The sequence below is a fragment of the Scophthalmus maximus genome, chromosome 7 (genome assembly GCF_022379125.1).
Source record: "Scophthalmus maximus strain ysfricsl-2021 chromosome 7, ASM2237912v1, whole genome shotgun sequence".
NCBI lineage: Eukaryota > Metazoa > Chordata > Actinopteri > Pleuronectiformes > Scophthalmidae > Scophthalmus > Scophthalmus maximus.
In genome coordinates, this window is record NC_061521.1 from 627,860 (window position 1) to 648,722 (window position 20,863).

The 20,863-nt window shown below is 41.6% G+C and overlaps 1 long non-coding RNA gene across 1 annotated transcript; it reads right to left on the reverse strand.

Annotated features, from left to right (window-relative positions):
* Nucleotides 1–13,057: 13,057 nt before the first annotated feature.
* Nucleotides 13,058–18,829, reverse strand: LOC118318856. The gene is made up of 3 exons (XR_004795835.2): nt 18,738–18,829; nt 18,559–18,630; nt 13,058–18,324 (listed from the first exon to the last, which is right to left on the reverse strand). It is a non-coding gene; the product is annotated as an uncharacterized LOC118318856 (long non-coding RNA).
* Nucleotides 18,830–20,863: the final 2,034 nt, after the last annotated feature.

Sequence of the window (20,863 nt, forward strand, 5' to 3'; positions counted from 1 at the left end):
CAGAAGAAAACATCGGGGGAAGCGCGCAGGAGCGCTCGTTAAACTGCGCCAGCGGGGATTTCGCACTGCACTCCCATCAATTCATCTGGTTAATGTCCGGTCTCTGGCCAACAAGATGGATGAACTGCAGTTCTTAAACAGAAGAAACAGGGACTTCTGCAGATCTGCTGCCCTGTGACTCACTGAAACCTGGCTCGGTAAGCACATCCCAGACAACACACTATCTGCCGGGCTTCCAGCTTCTCAGGGTGGACCGAGACACGGAAGGGGAAAAAACGGGGCGTCGGACTCTGCTTCTACATGAATGAAGGTTGTTGTTACAGTGTTGAAGAAGTCATGCAGCCCTCACATAGAGACTTTTTTCATTGACTGCAAACCCTTTTATTTACCGCGGGAGTTCTCCTCGTTAATTCTGGTCAGTGTTTACATCCCACCTCAGGCCTGTGTTAGTGAGGCCTTAAAATACCTGGCTGACCAGATAACTCACTTGAAGAAAAAACACCAAGACTCCCTGCTCATTGTTCTTCGGGACTTTAACAGAGCAAACATCAGCCACGAACTCCCAAAATACAGACAGCATATTAGGTGTCCCACCAGGGACAGCAACACACCTGACCACTGCTACACTGTAATAAAGGACGCATATCGTTCTGTTCCCCGTGCAGCCTTCGGACACTCTGATCACTGTCTGTTCATCTTCTCCCGATGTACAGGCAGAAACTGAGATCTGTGGTCAAGACTGTGAGGAGATAGATCATACATCAACTTTTGTGAAGATTTGTGTGTGCCGACAAAAACCTAATGCACATACAACAATAATAAACCCTGGTTCACTACAAAACTCAAAATATATCATATTTCAGCATCTTTGCACCATTGCAGTAGTATCTTCCTACAACACATTGCTTTAATTTTTGTACATAAATATATATATATATATATATATATATATATGTATATATATATATATATATATATATATATATATATATATATATATACATACACATTCTTTATATTTAAAAAAAATTATGTTTATAACAGTATATAATAACTAAATGTTATTGTTATGTTCTTGTTGTCTAGGTCTGCTGTCTTTGTTTTGTTTGTGATAGTCTTTTTCTGTGTAAGTACTGTAACCGAAGTCTAATTCCTTGTATGTTTACACATGCTTGGCCAATAAAGCTGATTCTGATTCTGATGTAAGATAATCTGTTGTAACAGTATAGCCTTATATATAAATAACATGATGTGAATATTTCTTCTTAATTCTAGTGATGTCCAACCAACATTGTGATAGAGAGAACAATAGTGGGTGCAGAATTTATCATTAGTTATAAACCTAAGGGCGCTGTGGTAGCGGGATTTAACTGATTCAGAGTTGTTTGTGAAATGTGACAGTAAAGAATATCTCCATACTTCAGAACAGACAGGAAGGTTGATTGTACAATTGTTTTGTGACTTGATGTTAGGAGACAACCTTTAATTCTATATAGAAAACCAATTTAGATTTTTTAATTCTGAACCAGATTATGAATGTGGGTTTTGAATAAAAGTTTGCTATCAAGCAAGATTCCTTAGTATTTGTAAAATTCAACTCATGAAATATTTAGTTAGCGCAATTTAGTTTATAGTTGGTGGGTAATTTAGGTCTGTAGTGGACGAGGAGAAATTAACATTGAAGTTTTGGTTGGGTAGAATCATGTTATTTATATATATGGTAAAAAGCAATGGTCCAAGGATTGAGCCCTGTGGCATCCCATTTTTGATGACAAGTTTACTTGACTGGTTACCTTCAGCCACAACAGTCTGGGTTCTTCCTGAGAGGTAAGAGCGGAACCATTTTATTGTGTTTTCATCTAAACCAGAGGACTTAAATTTGCGAAGAAGGATGTCATGATCAACTGAATCAAATGCTTTGGAGAGATCAATAAATAAATGTGCACAATATTGTTTATTATCAAGAGATGTGACTATGTCATTAATGACTGAGGCTGTGGCTGCAATTGTACTGTGACCGGGCGAAATCCAGCCTGCTGCAGATTAAGGATGTTCTGGGAGCTAATGAAGTTGCGTAATTGAGAATTGACCAAAGTTTCTAGAATTTTAGTGTGAATTTTTGAGGGTTTTTCAAATTTGGTCTGGTATGTGAATCTATCAGTTGAGTTCTATGTCTAAGTTCTAGGCAGTGTTCTTTGAGTTTCTTTGGAGCTGTCAGTGAGCCAGTCCAAGTTAAGATCACCTAATATTAGTAATTCAGATTAAGAATATTCTCCCCAAAACATTTCTTACCTGTGGGAGCACTGACAGACCTGGACGGTAGGGGGAGCTGGCTGGGAGAATAGTGCGCTGAGGTGACACCGGATAGGAAGTGTGAAATGTTCATCACTCACTGTCCTGATACTGAACTCTCTCTCGTCTTCAGCTGCAAGCTACTTGGGGAGTGGACTGCCACTGTTGTTCAAGTGCAGGTGGATGAAAACCACAGCAAAAAGCATCTCCAGCAATTGATCAAACTACAATGATCCCCCCTGCCCCTGTTCCACAGCCAGCTGCAGCTGGTAGGCCACTGACCAGTGAATGTCAGTCACTTGAACATTTTATAACTGTTCTGGAACACTTACTTGAATCGGGAGTCCTTTCAACATTCCAGGCTCCCAAGATCAAGAAATGGTGGTCGCGCCCCTGTGTCATTTTTGGCAGTGACAACCATGACACTGTATCTCACTGCCGGACTGAGCGTCTCTGCTTCCACTGTCATGCTCTGGGACATCAGGCAGTGACTTCTGCCACACTTGTTTCTGACTCACCTGCTGTTCAATCCAGTTCTCCCACTCAGAAGGGAAACTAGCTAGCCCACACAGGGAGGGGACTAGTGAAGGGCCAGACTCTCAGTTCTGTGCTTCAGAGAGTAGTGAATCCACAGTGATATTTCAGAACACACAGACTTTCTGCGACAGATGATCTTTTCTACACCAACGTGTCGATCAATAATGCTGCTGGGCAGTGGCTCAATGGCCTGTTCCCAGAGTCCGCGCATACTGGCCCTGCTGGAGCAGGCCAATGTTGTTTCTCCTGACTCCATCACTCCAATATCAGTGGTTCTGATTGGATCTGGAGGGTTGAGGAAGAACCCTGTCGGTGTATGTGATCTTCAGGTGAAAGTGCATGACTGCCAAATCTCAGTACCCACACTGATTGTGGATGGTCAGAGTGATGAAGTAATACTTCGAAGCAATATGATTAAACATCTCATTTGCATGCTGAAGACTTCTGGGGATATCTGGGAAAATATTTCCCTTTCAGATCATTCTTCAGGTGAAGATAGAGCCCTGCTGCAGCTGTAGGCCACTGTGGAGAAATGGAGAGGCAGTAAGGTAGGCACTGTCAAGTTGAAACATGCTGTGACTTTGGAACCCATGAAAGAACACCTAGTATGGGGTCGTCTGCCTAGCCATAAGTTCCTCTCTGCCGGCAGCACTGTCATTGTGGAGCCAAGTGAGTCAGGGAAGATGCCTAGGACGGTTATGGAGAGACGGACTGTAACGCCATTATGGGGCGATGGATGGGTCCGCATGAGAGTCATTAACCCTCTCAACAAGCCAGTGATTTTGAGACGTAACTGCAAGATTGCTGACGTGTCTCCATGTACCGCACTTGAGGTCTTTGACAGTGACTATTTGTATGTGAATGACTCAGCTGACGATGTGAAATGCACTGTGACCAGGACTGTTGACCAAACTGACACTGGCAGTGAAAGAGATTGACCGTTGCCTCCTAACACCAGACCTAGCAGTTCAGTACTATGTGATCTGGGACTGCAGGACATTGATATTGACTCCAGTCATCTGTCTCCATTCTGGAAAGCTAAGCTGGTTGATCTGTTGGCTGAGTACGAGTCCATCTCCCCCCCCCCCAGTCTGGATTGTGGAAAAACCAAAGATTTGGTCACCGCATCCGGCTGAGTGACAGCAGACCCTTCAGACTGCCTTATCGTCGGCTGTCTCTTTCACATTATTAGAAGCTACGGATGGCTTTTAGTGAGATGGAAGAGCGAGACATCATAAGGAAAAACACAAGTGAGTACGCTTCACCGCTTGTACTGGTTTGGAAGAGGACTGGGGATCTGCGCCTTTGTATGGACTTTCGTTGGCTGAATGCACGCACGATCAAAGATGCACATCCCCTGCCTCACCAAGCGGATGCCTGGCTGCTTTAGGAGGGAATGCTTTCTTCTTGACCATGGACTTGACCTCTGGATACTACAATGTAGAGGTCCATGAGGAGGATAAGAAATTCAAAGCGTTCATCTTTCCTTTTAGTACAACAGGCTCCCACAATTTCTCTGCAGCATCAGAATGATGATGGCCATCTTTAGGGTCTAGAACGTCCTGAGTCTTCTGTGTTACCTAGATGACATTCTCGTCCCGTCCCCCCCCGTCCCCCCCCAAACAGACATCTAGCTCTGCAAAACTGGAGATGGTGTTTGAAAGGTTAAAGGTGCACAACTTGAAGCTAGCTCCCAAAAAGTGTCACTTCATTCAGTAGGCCTTTTTTTGCTGTCCATTGATGCCTCTAATTGTGGCCTTGGGGCTGTGTTATCCCAACTGGTTGAGGGTGATGGCATTGCACGACCGATAGCTTTTGCCCTTAACTATGCCCAGTAACGCTATCCATCCCACAGGCTAGAGTTCCTGGCGATGACATGGGCGGTGTGTGATAAGTTCAGCCACTGGTTGAGAGGTCACTCACTGTGTGGACTGATCAAACTTGATGCCTGTGAACAGAGGTGGGTGGCGAACTTGAACCATTTGACTTTGAAATCAAGTCCATTCCCGGTCCTAGGAATGTTGTTGCAGACACTCTGAGCCGACAGCCCTTTCTGTGACCTAGTATGCTCCATCGCCTCACGAACGTCCCTTATGGTGGGCTACTGGAAAAGCCAAATGCCTTGAACTCTGAATCTGTGCAAGATGCTTTTCGTCAGTCCAACAACCTACCAGTCCCGAGCAGATGCAACATCATTTAGCTGTGGCTTTTTGGGCCCCAGTGGATCTGCCCCTGAATCCCTGCATCCCTTTGCAGGCAGTGTCTGTTGTACTGGAGCAGTCTTTGGATCAGGAGCTCTTGCACCCCAAGCCTTCCTTTTGCTTCAGCTGGTTCAGTCCATTCAACAGCGTGAGTTGTCGGATGTCCGTCCCCTGCCGAAAGACAAGCTGATGGCTATGCAGCATGCAGACCCCTGTTTGTGTCGTGTGCTTCAGTTTGTGGAGCGTCAGAGATGCCCATCAAGAGCGTGCACATGAGCCTGTTGATGCTCTGCAGCTACTCAGACATTGGGATAAACTCACCATCAAGTCAGGTGTATTGTATCGTGTCTCAAAAGTTATGGTTACAAATAGGAAGACCTACCAGTATGTCATGCCCGCTACACTGAGAGCAAGTTCTAGGATGTGTGCATGATGAGGCAGGCCACCAAGGCCAAAGACCTCTACCTGACTAGGCAAAGATTCTACTGGCATGGGATTTAGAGAGACGTGAAAGAGTTTGTGTGGTGCTGTCATCGCTGTGTGTTCAGCATGTCCTAAACCTGAAGCTAGGGCGCCACTCGAGAGTGTTACAAACTCCAGGCCTCTCGATCTGGTCTGCATAGACTTTTGGTCAGCTGAGGACTCTTCCAACAAGTCCCTTGATGTGCTTGTGGTTACTGACCATTTCACCAAGCTAGCCCAAGCCTACCTCTGTCCCAACCAGTCGGCTAAGGCTGTTGCGCAACAACTCTGGCAAATTTCTTCTGTATTTAAGGCTTTCCAGAACGTGTTCACTCAGATCAGGGTGCCAACTTCGAAAGCAGTCTGATAGCAGAGATGCTTCTTGTTGCCGGTATTAGAAAATCTCATACAACACTATATCACCCCATGGGCAATGGAGCAGTTTAGAGATTCACCCGCACGCTTTTAAACATGATCAGAGCCCTTCCCCCAAAAGCCAAGCACAGATGGCCCCAGCTGCTCATACAATGCTACGGTGCATGAAACCACTGGCTTTGCTCCATTTCAACTGATGTTCGGCGGACCCCAAGGCTGCCTATTGACTAAATATACACTCACCCTTGTTAAGTCGAATCACTTACAGTTCTCTTCCTCTTTTAGCGACTCGCTTGGTAACTGACAGCTGGCTACTCGGTCTTATCTCTCTTCGTTGTAGCTCAGCTATTTAGCTTATCTAGTTAGCCACAGTGGCAAACTATGGCTTCTCCCTCTCCCTCTCTCTCTTGCTCTGTGTGCTCAATTTTTTGTTACTCTTCTGCCTCCTTCAGCGATAATGGTACATGTAGAAAGTGTAGTTTATTTGGCACGGTGGAGGAAAGGCTCAGTCTCGGCTCTCAGTCATTAGCTGATACTGTTAGCCAGTCCCACTAGCCGGCGCGAGGCGTTCCAGTGTAGCTTCTTTAAACGTCGGCAGTAATGACACCTGAATACGCAAATCGGAGGTCAAAAACGTAAATATTGATTCAATGTGTTCACATTCAAAAACTGTCGGACTTTGTAGTTTTCTCTGGACCCCTGCCCAACCTCACTAGTGACGACATGTACAGCCGCACGTCCTCATTAAACCGCTGGGTGTTGAGGTGGTGTCCAGATAACAGGTTCAGCTTCATAGATAATTGGTGCACCTTTTGGAGAAAACCTGGTCTTATGCTGGTCATCCTACCTTAGATGGTGCAGCTCTCATTTCTAGAAACCTCACTGAGTTAACCTAGACAGTCAAAACCATGACAGTCCAGACATTCATCCCCACAACACCCTATAGAAACTGTCTGCCCGACAACTTCAACTATCTAAACCAAAAGTAAATAAGAGAGGTGTGACACATTCTAACCATCTAAAAAGCAACACTAATACAATAAAAGAACCACAAAATATATAGATTAAATGTGGATTATTAAATATAAAGTCACTCCCATCTAAATCTTTATTAGTGATAACTGATCATCATTTTGATTTATTCTGTATGACTGTACCCTGGCTACAGTCAGAAGAATAAGTTAGTTTAAATGATTCAACAACTCCCACTTATAATAATACTCATATTCCTCGGACCACAGGCCGAGGAGGAGGGGTAGCAGCAATTTTCCAATCAGACTTATTTATTAACCCCCAACGCAAAAATAGCTTTAACTCATTTGAAAGCTTAACTCTTAGACTCATACACCTGAGCTGGAAATGTCAAAAAAAGAGTTATTCTAGTCGTATATCGTGGCCCTTACTCTTAATTTTTATCTGAATTTGCAGACTTTTTATCTGAGCTAGTAATTAGCACAGATAAAGTCGTTATAGTGGGGTAACAATTACATTGCTGTTGTGCAATGGGTTTGGGATAATTTGGTTATCAGCAATAATTTATAATTAGCAAAGATAATTATGAATTATGAAAATCAATAGAGCTTATTAATCAATGTTAACAGCAACAGGGAACCACCACCGTGATCAATAACCAAATCGTTAATTCAGTCTCAAGAATTAAAGGTGTTCCCTCAAAATGTTCATATCTAGTAGATATGAGCATTTATGGAGTGAACTGAAAGTGTGAATTCGAGCACTGACTCTGTCAACCAGCCAATATCACAATGTACATGCAAATAACACAAACAACTTCTCTTTTAAGTATAACAGCATTATCAATTTACAATCAATACTACTTTTTATCAATAAATGTCTATTATAAGCTAAGCTACCAATCATAATAATAATAATAATACATTTTATTTATATTGCACTTTACATTGCAGCAATCTCAAAGTGCTACAGAGCATATAATAATGCAATTACAAAAAATCAAGGTCAATAAATGAAAATTAATTTAGTCATATATATATATATATATGATTGATATATACCAATATGATATCATATCATATCCTCCCCACCGTGAAGAGGGGAGGAGGAAAAAAATTGCAGACGTGACCGGGGACGTCACGTTTCGCCAAAGAAAGGTGGGGCGTGAGACCTCAAGTTAAATGGCGGCTACCTTGAAACATGTGACTCTTACAAAGGAGAGATCGGGGACAAAGTTAACTTCGGATCAGAATCTCGGGTCCGAGACCTGCGCAGGGTCACCGCAGCTCGCCGCGGGGGTCCAGGGGTCTTGGCGTCCCTTTCTTCAGAAGACCATGCGGTCAGGCTTCTACAAGCCAGTGTCAATAAAACATTAACTGCATGCCAAGAACACTAACCATCACATGTGACTTCTGTTTAGTTAACTTTTATTTGATTTAGTTATTAGAATCAAAATATAGCGGTGCAAACTACCACTTATACAAATTTTAAAAGAGTAATTTTTAAGACTATTATAATTTCAGTAACATTTTACTTTCAAATGTTGTTTTATAGTTCCAGTCTTACTTTCCACATGTAATGTTGGCTGGGACGACTGGTACCGGAGCTCATGTTACCGCAGTCAGTACCGACCCGGTGCAGCCTCAAGGCTGCGGCACTAGCCGGCTCACACTTAGCCTAGCTTATTAGCTTAGCTCCTTAGCCTCAGCTAATTGGAAGCTTTGAGATAGGTGGGCGTGTTTCAGCGACAGGTCTGTATTTGGCCCGCCTCTTTGTCCATATATGGATTAGCCGGGTAAGGGAGGAGTCGGGCCCTGCCAACATGGCAGCACTGAGCCTTTGCGGAACCGCCCACTTTGGGCTTCAAAACCGGCCTGCAGAAACCAATGGGTGACGTCACATGCGATTTTTGTCAGAGCTTTCATGACGTCTACGTAATGGTATATATAAGGGCAGCAAGGGCACCAGACCTTGAGGACCACCTGGTGGGGCAGAGATGTTTCAGTGTGACATTGCCATGCTCTGAAAGTTCAGATGAAATGATACCAGAAAGGAGTGACCATCTCTTAATACTTTGGCTGAAAAAAGTATAAAGAGCCTCAATATTATCTGTCATTCAGTGTCAGATTTAAGTTATGTGCAGTATAGTGCACATATTTGGCAAGCAGTTCTATTTCCATGATTCTGGCTTGGACACCTGAATGGACCCCACTCATGTAAGCCGCACCATCGTATCCCTGCCCCCGAAATTTGCTCAGGTCAAAGCCGTTACTTTATATGCTGCCCAGGATTGTTCACCCAAAAATGCCCATTTGTTTGAAGATATCTTTGGCGATGCTGTTTTCATCCCCCTGGATTGTCACATATGTATACACTTGGCTCAGCTGGTCTCTTTTGGAAATATCTTAGGTGGTGTCCATGATAACAGAAAAAAACGGAGCACTGTTTATTTCTCCTTGAATATCGCACTGCACCCACTTTGCAAGTATATTAATTCTTTTAATTTTGAACAGCAGGACTCAAGTATTTAACAGAACCTTGTGGTCGCTCAACAAGTTCTTTCAGAACCGGATCGTAACATGCAAAGTTCCCACTGTTGGACTGTCCAAGGATCTCCATGTGTCCTCTAAAGGCCAGATTGCAAGTGGCCAGAGTGATTGTGACATTAACAATATGCTCAATTACCTGTCTCCAGTAATTGGCAGCGTTCCTTGCATCTCTCTCCATGTTGCATCAATTCTCTTTACTAATAAGATTATTACCATCAGAGAAAAAATTGATCAGCTTCTTCCCACTAATAGCACAGACACTGTACAGTAGCCTCTGAACCAACAGTATCAACTAATTTATATTTAGATTGCTTTTCCCCTATATATCTGGCTGAGCTGACTTCATCGGTCACTTCATCCAAGCCAACAATTTGGCTTGGATCCCAATTCCATCAAGGCTCTTTAAGCTGGTTACATTTTAAATCAGATCAATTTATCTCTATTAACAGGCTACGTACCAAAGGCCTTTAAGGTGGCAGTAGTTAAACCTCTGTTTAAAAAGCTGACTCTAGATAACTTAGCTAATTATAGACCCATATCAAACCTCCCCTTTATCTCTAAAATCCTTGAAAAATCTGTTGCTAACCAGTTATGTGACTATTTAAACAGGAATAGTCTACTTGAAGACATTCAGTCAGGGTTTAGATAGCACTACTGAAGGTTACCAACGACCTTCTCATGGCCTTTCATGGTGCCTGAGAAGACTCGTCTTAACAGTTTCTCTGGGGAGGATAGACAAATTTCCACGACACTTTCTCACTTTGGTTGACTTGTTCAACACACAATTATTAATAAAAGATAAAGACTGGGACAGGTCTTGAAACACCAAGCACTTAAAAGAAAAGACAATAAAATTGCAAACAGAAATCAAAGCGCATCGAGCTCAGTTAATTTGGACCCTGCCTCAAAGCACAAGCGTCCAGTCTCCAGGACGGCACCCCTGAAGGTGTAAATGCCCTCTCGACCATAGCCAGGCATCAAGGGGGCAATCAGATCAAACCTCTCTGCTAATCAGAGTAAAAGATTGTGACCGCCAATAATACTAATTATGTTTTTTTTATAAAAATGATACATCATATACAGGGATACAATGAAACATCAACAGAAAACAGATAGCATACATGGTTCAAAAACAGGATTTTTCAGTAGTGAAGCTATGTGTGGTGAAATTGTGTGGTGAAACTACAGTATAATACGTAAAAAGGAACAAAATTCAACCCCCCACAGTCTTTGTCAAAAGCAGTGCAAATTCGAATATGTTTATGTTAAGATGAAGAATAAACCGGTTTTGCAAAGATAGTTTTCACGGAATTGCTCTGACTGGTAGTTGTAATACAAATCAGCTCATCTTTCGAGCACACGCATCCCTCCTTTTTCTTACCTCAATCACAAACAACCTGAGCACATGCATCCCTTCCTATTCTCTTGTTTCGGGCCTCAGCGGTTCTATCGGCTAACATCCTACATTTCCTACGTTCCTTCTACACCCCTAATCCCACATTTTGTCTCAGATCCTACTTTAAATGCAGGCTTCACACTAGCAACACCGTCACCTCTCACTTGCACAGCTGCATTAGCAAACCACGTCCATTTCTCATACCTTTCAACATAATGCCACCCCAAATAAGAAGTTTAATAACTAAGTTTGGGAGCAGGGACCACGCCTCAAATGCACCTCATTTCCACACAGAAAGTACTTAAGCTTCCTTGTTCAGTTTCCTCCCTCTTTGACTGAGTTCTCACATGAACGGAGACAGACGTGCAACACGCTTACTGTACGCCACCGACCACGAACTTCTCTTCAATCCTTCAGACAACGACTTGTTTGAAAATGATTGGGACACTCCTGATGTCCCGGAATATTCCCCATCTCCGGTTCTCCCACCTCACTGGCTGTCTCGCATTGGGATCAATAATCCATATCGCCCAACGCTCCAAGCTTCACCCTTCTCGTCTGGTTGCAGCAGCGACACGCATCCGCCTATGCTCTGGGCTCTCACCTCCAAGCAGATCCCAACGAACAGTCACCCGCAGAGGAAACACTCCGCCAGACGAACTACCCTTCCAACACTCCAACAAAAGGCAAAGCCGTTCAAACTTTTCACAGACTTTCAGAAAAAACATCACTTGGGCTCCACAAGCCTAAGAAAGAAAAATGTCATTCAGTTCACTCAAGATGAAATATCTTTTATTCTGTTAAAAGCAACCCCACACTTGTCTTGTCTCATCACAAACATGGTTAAAGTGAGAGGAAAATGTATACAAACATTACAAATCATTTTACCGGCCGTGAACCAAGAAATTGTTTACTTTCATATCTTACAAAGAATCAAGCACCATATTAGTTTAAACCGGTGTATTGACCATAATACCTTAACATGCATTACATTATATGACATTATATAACAATACATTATTTAATACCTGATTAGAGCACAGCTTGCTCTTTGCTGTCACTGTAAAGGTGAATTTACTGACACGCCAGGAAAGTTTGATGTTTCCCCGATGCAAAAAGGCCAAATTAATATTTTTACCAATCAAGCAACATGAGAACACTTTGTCGTTGGATTTAATACAAAGACTCTTTATCAGCATCGATAACTAAACTTTTCATCCATCATTAAAGATTCGAATGTCTTTGGTTTCTTCTTTATTCCCTGACTCGTTTGTTGTCCTCGCTTGTGAAGGATTCTGGTTTTCATCGGAGTAAAACCCCTGAGACACATTTGACATGTAATCATCCTCAAGACTTTCTGGTAAACTCTTTTTGAGCAGAATGATTTTGTAAGTTGCACCATCAAGGTTGTCGACAAGATTGGACATTTCTGTGTTAACTTCAGTAACTATGTGAGAGAGCACACAGTTCTTTTTAAAAATAATATTCAGAAAACGACCATCACGTCTAAGAGATTGCTTTACTTTTTCTCCTTTGTATGCATAAACAGTAATTTCCTGAACGAGTGTTTTTAGTGCAGGGTTTCTCATGATTTTCACTATATTTTTACCCCCCTTTGATAACACACTAAATGTCACAAGATCATCAGAGGACCCCTTACTGCAGGGGCGAACAGAGACACTCCCAGGTTGCCTTGGCTTACCTACAGTATTGATATACTTGATAGTTAAATGCTCATCTTTAATTGAGCTACATGGAAAGTGTGAATTGATAGCTTTCCCATCTCTTACAACAACAACCTCTCTGTCATTTGTATTGTTTGCAATTCCTCTAAATTGTGAACTTCTTTTCAGTGAGTCCTCAACAGTTCCTAAATGGTTGCAGGTAACAGACGTGGGCATCTTGATTAGAGTACCACTCGATCTTGTAAGTACCACTCGAATGGATGTGTTGTATGTGGTTCCTAAGAATGAAAAAAACAAATCGTATTAAATTCACTCACGATGAATTGATCTTTTATTCTGTTAAAAGCAACCCCACACTTTTCTTGTCTCATCACAAACATGGTTAACGTGAGTGGAAACTGTATACAAACATTACAAATCCTTTTTACAATCATGAAACAAGAGGTTGTTAACCAATCTTAAGTAAAACATCACAAAGGAAGAATACATAAGTTTCCTTCACCTATAGTTTTTATTTGCAAACAGTTAAAAACAAAATATGACAAACCTTTGCAACAAGTTGTAAATCACTATATTGACTGTTCTCCACATTCTGTTTGTCTGTTTATTCTTTAGGAAAGAGAAATGTAATTAATAGTAATATTTAATAACTTGCATGCTTCAGTTTTTGTAACTCTTTGATAAGAGATCTACAAAAAAGGTGGAAAAACCAGAAAATCGGTTATTACAATACAGCATTAGTTAATCTAGTAAGACTTGAATGTACTTTTAAATGCATGCTTCAGTTTTTGTAATTCCTGGATAAGAGATATACAAAAAAGGTGAAAAGCCAGAAAATCTGTGATTACAATACAGCTTTTCATTTCACTGGGAGAAAATCTCTACTTCAACAATTTTGTCCATTTGTTCCAACTTCTGTTCTGAGAGGATTCCAGGCAAACAAGAATTTTACCTCTAGGAAATAGCAAATACATATGATTAATTTGAATAACATAAAAGTTCACCTTATGATTCACCATACATAAACCTAAATAATAATAACAATAGACTTAACAACATTTTTATACATGCCCTACTTTCTGATGGACAAACCATCTTTTCACTCCGCCACAAAACTAGACTCATGTCCAAGGTTTGTCGCTGTACACCCACGTCTGCATATAGAAGTGAACTGTAGATTTTCTTATTCCTTGTTTGGTATAATGTCCCTTATGTGCTAAAAAAAGAAAGAAAAATTAAATAAACAGCAATAATAACTAAGTCTACAAGCCTTTGTCAATAAAACATTTACTCTATGCCAGTAACAACAAGCATCACCTTTAACTTCTGTCGAGTTACAGTTTATTTGGTTTAATGTATTAAAATTAAAATATAGTTGTGCAAACTACCACACTTACAGAAAAATACAGAAAAATCTTGGATGCATTTTTAAGAAGCTGTAGTATAATTTCAGTAACAGATAAACAATTGTTGCAAAATGTTGTTGCATAGCTACAGTGTTACTTACCACATGTAATGTTTGCTGGGACGACTTGTACCCTCAGTAGGCTAACAGCGCGAGTCTACTCGCATCGAGGAGTAGCACTTGGACTGACTTGTTAGTTTAGCCCCCTTGCCTCAGCTAACTGGGCAGCTTCGAAGTAGGTGGGTGTGTTTCAGCGACCGGTCTGCATTCGTCCCACCCCCGCTCCATCCCTTTGTCCATTTTCTGATCTCCCGTCCACTACACATGTTACTGTTTATCCTAATAGTAATCATGACAAAATATATAAGAACTGAATCACCTAATTCAGTTCTCTTTTTTACTTGAAAGGAATACAACACTAGAAATTGAAAAAAAAGTATTCAGTGCCTGTTTGTATTTATATATGTTTTCAGTTCTAGTAAGCAACTACTACCAATATATTATTACGGGCCCTTCCCAGATTTACATGAACGTGGGTCACTTGCTAACCTGCTAGTGTCGTGGTGATGATAGGTTTGTTAAAAAGTGCCATTTTAGGTGTTCTTTTCAGTGGTGACGGCTGAAGAGGGTCTATGTGTCACTTACAGAGCACTAAAGCAGTTTCATGTTGGGGGAAAACTATGTGGGGTTAGAACCGTTGATGTCTGCTCAGGAAGGAGGTGACAGGAAGCAACCTTATATGGGCAGACTGAAGCACGCTAACATCTCCTGGTGTTAATGTGAGTGTGTAAGTGTTATTTCTTATTTTTATTTTCTAGATTTTAGATTTTATCTTTATTTAATCAGGCATTCTCATTTAGATTAGAATCCCTGAGAACCAGAAACATTTATAATACAACACAATCACACAACAACAAGGAACAGTTACAATAATAATAAAAAAAACACTCGATAATAAAGTTTTAAAATTTCCAAGGGAATGAAGCATTCACGTTTAAGAGAAGTTTTTTGTGTGTGTGCATGTGGGGGATGTGTGTGTGTGTGTGTGTGTGTGTGTGCGCGGGCGATTGGCTGTAAATCCATGCTGTCTGTGATCACCCCATGAGGAGTTTGATTGCCCTCGTCTTTCATTACGAGAACAAAACGTAGAGCTGATAAGAAGCTTTGCAAGCAATTTGTTGTTCGTTGTGTATGGAATTTTTTAGCAGACGGGTCTTGCTGATCATCGTGGCCAACGGAGATCGCTGGGGGTGCTGTGTGTGTGTGTGTGTGTGTGTGTGTGTTTAGGGGTGCGAGAGCAAAACGTAGAGGTGATAAGAAGCTTTGAGTTAGGAAAACACTTAGCTGTCGTTTGTTTTCGCGATTTATGATAGGGACCCCTGACCACCTTGTGTAGCACATTTAGGTGTGTGTGGGTGCGGTGTGTGTGTGTGTGTTTGGGGTATGTGTGGAAGACGCCCTAGGTATCTGACACAGATGGATCATTCTTTTCTTCGGCGCCGACCAGCCTGCATTGAAGGCCGTGACCGGGGTCTTGCTGGTCATCGTGGCCAACAGTGATCGCCTCGCCGCCTCCAGTCTCCTCCGCACCCCGACGACGTTAGTATCGACACCAACTCTTTTCGCCATATTGATAAAAATGTTTCAAGCGGCTCAAAGACTACAGAGAGACTAACGTTTTTTCGGAGCAGTTCGAGGAAGGAGGGTAGATATATGCTTGGCTGTTAGGGCAAGAAGGTCAAGGAAAACTAGGACACCTTGATGCACTAATGGAGGAAGATACATTGGATTTACGACGTGTAAAGTAAAACCGGGGAAAGAGGAGAAAAAAGGGGCAGGGGGGGGGTTCTCGCAGACTAAAGTCATGGGACAAACAACTATAACATTAAAAGTTAAAACAAGATCAAAACAAGATCAAACAACAGCTGCAGTTTATGATTAAAGGCCGGAACCAGGTGCAGGTCAATAAGGGTTCAGTGCGAGTTCAGTGCGCGTCCATTTCGGGGTCAATTAAAGTTCGATAAAAGTTCAAATATAGGTCAATACGAGGTCAAATGATTCATTAAACTGTCAGATTGAATCATTAACAGCTATTTTTTAAAAAGAGGGGGGTTTATGGGGTCATTAAACTGTCAGCTTTGAGGTGGACCATTCTACTCTCTCTAATTGCTCATGGTGTTTCTCAAGTGAGTCTTGATTAACTTGAGCACAGAAAAGCTGCGCTCACATGACGCAGTGCTCACAGGTAATGCAAGTAAGACTGAGGGCTCCATCAAAACTCTTTGGGATTTCCAAGCCACTAGTTTTCTTCCTTTCCAGGATTTGTTTAAGCTGAGGCAACTCATATTCTAGATCCTCAGAGTTGCAGTTGTACTGTGAAGCAAAAGCAAACACTGTGTTTTTCTCACAAAATGTGGGACTTGCATGGATTCAAGGCCTGTATGCCTTCCATTATAACACAGTTCTCTTTAGAAAATATCCTCTTTACCTCAGAGAGAAGCACATCAACAACTGGAATGAATGAACCTCTACGAAAGGACTCCTTTTCTGTTTTGCCCTGTTTTTGAACAATTGGAGTGGAAATGTAATACCCTGCAAGGCTAGAGCTGGCGTGACCTGACGGCCTGGAGGTGCAGCACCTATGTTGCATTACTCTGCAAGGGTCACAGTTTACTCCCAATCTCATCAAAGAGAACTCCCTCTCTAAGACTGCTCAATGTGTCAACAAGAGAATCAGCAAGGGTAACAGCTGTGCCCAAATTGAGTTGTGGGGATTGTAGAACATGTGAAATAAATTTTACCTCACCAAAGATCTTGGTGAATGATACAAGAAGGCCAACAAACTTCAAATCTATTTGGGCTAATAGACCTCTTGCCTCCACAGCTCTGTCACCATTTATGTCTTCAGATATTTCTGTAGTAGTTGTATGATGGCTGGCAGTCTCTCCATCACTGTCTTGCAAGACTTGTACCTACATCAACTCTCTTGGGTCTGTCCTCGGAAACATCTCCCTCTGTACCTCTAGCCACCTTTGGTGCACCCACGACCCTGAGACAATCACAGACAGCTTCTGCAGAAGAGAAAAGAAACAGTAGGCTTCGGGGATGCTTTTCACAGTGTCCACTAACACTAAATTCAAGCAATGAGGATTGCAGTGAACGTAGAATGCTAATGGAGCCTCTACTTTAATGCGGGCCTGCACACCAGTGTTTTTACCACTCATTACAGAGGCACCATCATAAGCTTGTCCTACAAGGTGGTTTTTGTAATCAAGGCCATACTTTTGCAGGACCTGTATTACTTTTTGTGGAAGTCCTGCAGCATCAAGACGCTCCGCCACTCAAATGTTAGGAAACTTTCACGTACTTCTCCTTCATAATAGTACCTAAATACAAAAGACATCTGTTCCTTCTTGCTAATGTCTTTTGTTTCATCAACTATAATGCTGAAAGCGTCAGTTTGGGAAACCTCACTTATTATTGAGGTGCGGACCATTTCTGCAAGACAGTTGATTATCTCGTTCTGTGTGCTATGGCCAAGGTAGGTCGCATTTCGTTGGCCTATCATTTTTCTTTTCACCTGGTTGCCGTGTTTGGCTAAAAGTTCCATTATGGACAGGAAATTACCTCTGTTCTCACCTTCTGTTTGATTATGGCCTCGCTGTGGGATATGTTGTGTCGCTGTGAGAAGCAGGGTTTCGGCAATAATTTTGATATATTCTCTATATCAAACTACTATACTACCCTCACTATTTTTTGATAGTCTGCATTTAAGGGCGCTGATAGAGAGCTATGGATTGCAGTTGCCTTCTCATATTCTGCCCAAGCTAACATAGCATGAACACGTGATGCAGATTTAGCATGGCTTCCAAATCCCCCATCTTTATACATTGCCTTCTTCCAGTTACTGAACCCGTCTACCGAAGTGAACGCAGAATCCCCTGAAGAGGGAAGATTGAAATGCCGGCAGGCATAGCAGCAGGCAGAGTCTTTGGACTGAGAATATTCTAGCCATTTGTTTAAAGTGTAACGCTCCTTATTAAAGCTCCTTCTTCGTTCTCCTTGAAGAGTCCTGGGGAAAACCTTCAGGTGTGGCTGTTTCGGTCCCTCTGCTCTTATCTGAGATAGGATACAAGAGGAAAAAACAATTAATCTGATTTTAAAATACTGGCCTATGAACTTTTCTATTCAGACTATTCTTAGCCTCAACTACTGATAGAGGTGAATCATAAAGGTTTTATACAATTACGATTAAATGTCCTCACTCACTCTAAACATACTATAACCATAGATTTGTTAAAATGATTTTGCCCCGTAGCCATCCATTTCATTATCAGGGGCACACACGCGTCTGCAGTTCCTCCACTGTCGATTGATCTTTTTCATTGCTTACTTTCTTGTTGGAAAAATAAGACGAAATTGGTGTTGTGGCGGACTTTCTCTTCATTGTCTGCAAATTAACATGGAAGCAATGCACATCACGGTCAGCAGCACACACAGACTGACTAACATTGCTCATAGACTAGGACCAACGTCCACTAACGTAACTCTCAGCTGTATGAAAATCATCATAAAATTTCTTTGACGATTTTCATACAGCTTTCTATGATAGAGAGCCATGATAACACAAAGGCTCCGGCTGTTACTGCTTACAGCATTAATGTACTTAACTACTACCGATTACCTATCTAGCAGCGGCAAGCGGCTAGCTGCCAGCGTTAGCTTGCCGTCCGTGGATTGTGGCACAGAGAAGATTCTGGCAACGGAGAAGCCAGAGGGGAAATTAGAGTCAACATGTGTGAGACGACTAAGTGTTGATTAAAGTTGAAAAATGTTGTTTCTCTTCAATTGAATTTAACTTACGGTGAGTGATGCTGTGGCGCCCAAAATACACTTTTCGGCAGCACTGTTTCTTCTTCTGCTTCTTGCGCTGACTTTCCGTCATACTGCACGCCTTTCCGCACATTAGCGTCCCCAGTGGTGGAGACTTAAACTGCAGTTCCTTGTTGAGCCAGTGCCTCAGTCAGTCAGGGAAATTGGTGGGACCCCCGTGGGGGCGCCATTGCTTGTGAAGTGTGTGATTGTTGGCACTACTTTAGACAGAGTCGCTGGTCAGTGCTTTAATCTTTTCCAATTGAGCTGCTTTCTTCTGTTGAGCACAAATCACAAATTGGAGCTATGTTTATTAATAGTATATCTTTCTATATCATTAATTTTGAACAGGTTAATTACCTACATTGCTTGTCCTGCAAACTAATACATTATGTTGTGGATGTGGAATATATTGTCGCAGTGCTTCTGCTCAGTTGCATGCAGTGGACTGTTGTGGTTAGTACAGTTGCTGTAGTAAAAAGATGAAGCAGGCGTTTATACTAGGCAGCTCTGGCGACTTGATGGAAATGCATGAATGGTAAATGGACTGTATATATATAGTGCTGTTCTACTCTTATTTAAAACTTTACAGAACAAGTCACGTTCATACACACTTTCATATAGTGCTGCTATTTACCACATTCATATAAGAGCTGTCAGAGGCAATTTAAGATTAAATGTCATGCCCAAGGACACATTGGCTTGCAGACTGGGGGAAGCGGCGCTCAAACTGCTGACATTTAGGTTAGAGGCTGATTGTCTCTATATCCTGAGCCACAATATGAATCAGGGTGAGAGAAAGCAGAGAAGGATGTGTGTATGCTTACAAACATTGCATGAGTAAAAAGACTGTCAGAACCTTCAAATGAGCCTTCTTAAAAGCCTTCTGGGAGCTGATGATAGGGCAATTTTGTCAGCATTGTTAAAGGCCTTCACCTGACAATGACCCACATATTTACCATAGTAGAGATATCTTGAAAATAAACCCCCAATGACATAGCAGTTCACAGCGTGCAGGTCCAGCAGAGCTAATCATTTGTGGAAACAAATTATGTTGTATAATCGCAACAGGCTTTCAGCATTCACTCGTCTAGTCTAAATTTTAGTAATGTATTTGGTAATTTGTTGCCATTTCTTCACTGTTTCACTTGGCGACATTTTGAGGCAATACAGTAGAGAGAACACTTCTAAATATTGGTGTTTCCCCTGTTATGTTTGGACAGATATTTTGATCCAAGCATCTTGTGGTGGTCAGAGCAATGATGGATAAAAACAATGAGTTTAATACAGATTACAAATCTTTTCATTATAGATAGATAGATAGGTAGAAAAGATAGATAGATAGATAGATGGATAGATGTACTTTGTTGATCCCAAACTGGGAAATTCCGGTGTTATAGCAGCAGGTATCAGTCCCACAACACATCTAACAAAATGTAAAAAAAATTAAGAAATAAAGTGTAAAAAATACAAATATTAAAATCCCAAATTTATAGAATAAGGATATAAATATAAAGAATGTACATAAATAGTGCAATTGCATGTAATGTGCAATCAGTTACCAGTAATGTGCAGAAGAACATGGTAACATGTATGTGCCGGGATGACTATGATTATGACTATCCATTTTTTAAAATATGAACTATCACCAAAAATATGAGGTGGACACTTGAATCCGCCAGTGCTCGTGTCCTTGTGTCCTATGTTTTGGTTTGCTTTAATACACGTGTGGGCGGAAACTTAAATAATGACATTAGCTTACACTGAGAAATGAAATTAGTATTTAATCTTTGGTCCTATCAACCTTAGTATACATTGATGGGTCTTTATCTACAACTGTCTAGTTTTCTTTATTTTCTTAACCTTTTTAACCTTCATGAAAACAGAGCCAGGTCTATTTAATAATTACAGATTAGTGCAGGAGTCTTTCCAAAATTCTTTTGATTCAAATAAAAACATTGCATTTTGACTTTCCGGCCCCGTTTTTCGAAGTTGAGGCTGAATGAACACTGACCCAGGAAACATGCTGCCAGTCACGTGACAATAGGTCTTTTCAATGTGGTCAAGATTGCCATTATAAAACGTACAACATCTGTTGATATTTTCAAAATAAAACG